The 2,064-nt window shown below is 39.7% G+C and overlaps 1 protein-coding gene across 5 annotated transcripts in view; it reads left to right on the plus strand.

Moving 5' to 3' along the window:
- Positions 1-2,058, plus strand: part of LOC128362148 (KICSTOR complex protein SZT2-like) — a 114,182-nt gene extending 112,124 nt beyond the window's left edge. For all 5 annotated transcript variants that reach the window (XM_053322825.1, XM_053322820.1, XM_053322824.1 and 2 more), the window contains one exon: positions 1-2,058. This exon is cut by the window's left edge and continues 1,102 nt beyond it. The gene's annotated coding sequence lies outside the window, so the exon portion shown is untranslated.
- The last annotated feature ends 6 nt before the right edge of the window (positions 2,059-2,064 follow it).

Genomic DNA, 2,064 nt, shown 5'->3' on the forward strand with positions numbered 1-2,064 from the left:
CAGCTCTTAAAAGAGAAAATACAATCAATATTTAAAGCAGGGTGTAAGGTATGACCCTCATGTCTGTGGGACCAGACACGTTTCATCAAATGCTACGAGAAATGTCACATACCTGAATATTCAAATACCAGCCATAATAACTGTGTCCAACCTAATGATTTAGGATGTTTAAAAAAAATCACTATTATAACTAAGTACCTACTATAACCAGGAGCTGGGTCAATTAAAATACAGTCAGATGCTAAGGCTAAGAAATCCACTAAAATGAGCAGTACCACACCACCAAGTCCTGGTCTCTACTGTGGGAATGGAACATGAGATTAAAGAAGTCCCACAATACTTTAGGAAATTCAAAATATGGTTGAAACCAGATTTGTTCATCTTGGACTGTGTCATATGTTCTCACATGGACTATTACTGAGCGGGTCAGAGCCAGGGTCACCTGTGTATATATATGACATATTCTTGGACCGGGCCAACACAACAGACACAAACTATCAATCAACTTTTCTTTTCCACCTTATTTTATCCTCCAGCTAATGTGTTGCTTTAATCCACATTACAGTTCTCACTTCCAGCCAGGTTGTTGAAATGTTTGGAAACGGGTTGATGATAGCGAGCTGACTAGACTAGCCGCTACAGCTAGGCCACACTACTCATGATAATCCCTGTAGTCTTTTTTTAAAAGTTGTGTAACAAACTGCAGCAGCCTTTTTTTTATGTGAAGCTCCATTTCTTCCCAAATTGCTGTGTACAGTTTCTCTGCCCTGTTTTAGATTCCTTCAGTGTTCATCGTTCAGGACGCCAAATTATCAGCAGAGGAGGTCACTGCTAACAACAGTTTTTGAAATGAAATCCTTTGTCCAGTTAAAAGATGGGGTTAAAAACAACAAAGATCTATAAAGTGTATAGTAGACGTTGGGCTTAAAATGGATAAAAAGTGACTTTGTGACAGAGCTTCAGGCAGGCACAGACAAAATGAAAAAAGAATGATACTGAATGATTTGTCTCTGAGGTTTGATCATGAGCATGAAGCTCCCCAGCTGATGGATCATATATATCTAATCACCTGATGGACAAACACTGACTCACTGATGCTAAGTCTTCACATTAAAATGCAACACAAGTCATAAGCAGCCAATATTTAACACTTCAGGCTTTTACATAACACAATTGCACAAGTTTCCTACTCCACAGCTTGATAAATAGGTCTGCTTATCTTGGATCTTTGTGCCTTCTGCCAGTTATTCATACCACATCAGTGTTTTCAGTGAGTGTGACAGCTCAGATGTCATTCTGCAGAGTGGGAAGGCTTTTATGTTAGATTGTCAAAAGTGTCAAACCTGCTACCCACTTGAACCCCACTGCCATATCTGGTGCCCTCAAGTGCCTTTTCTGGGTTTGTTTTTCCCCTTTTTTTGTTTTTTGTTTTTTTTGGGAGGTTTTGTTTAAGTCTTGAGTCTGTGCAGTGATACTGTATGTGTTGTCGTTGTTGTTGTTTCATCGCCTCTGTCTGCACAGATCTTTGGAAACACTCACTCCTGATGTTATGCAGTGAAAGTGCCTGAGTCAGTTTGGGGAAATGTAACAAAAATTGCCTTTCATAAGCAGGAAAATGGGTCATATTAACTTTGATGATTTGCATAATGGCTTGCCACATGTCATCAGCGACAAGTGTTTCCAAAGCATGTTGAGGATGATGAGTTTGGCTTGTGTTGTGTTCTGAAACAGCGCGGCTTGTAATCACAGCTCATTTTATATGAGAGCATAAAAGGCGGCCTCATACAGGAGTGAAACAAACATGAAATACTTTCATTAATGACACGATCAGCCTTAGATTTCTACATGTTCTCACTGAAAGGAAACCAAAAAAATCGTGAATGTGGAGCTTCTCTGTGGATGTCAGAGTGAAGAAATGTGGAGCAGAGCAGAGCAGAGCAGAGCAGGGTGTGAGTGCTCTGACACTTCAGCCTGAATGTGAAACACTGGATATTCATTGTGCTAAATGTGAAGTGTATGAAGTTAGCTTTTTAGCATTTTGACACTGTAATATAAACTCTGCAC

The sequence above is a fragment of the Scomber japonicus genome, chromosome 7 (genome assembly GCF_027409825.1).
Source record: "Scomber japonicus isolate fScoJap1 chromosome 7, fScoJap1.pri, whole genome shotgun sequence".
In the NCBI taxonomy this organism is placed as follows: domain Eukaryota; kingdom Metazoa; phylum Chordata; class Actinopteri; order Scombriformes; family Scombridae; genus Scomber; species Scomber japonicus.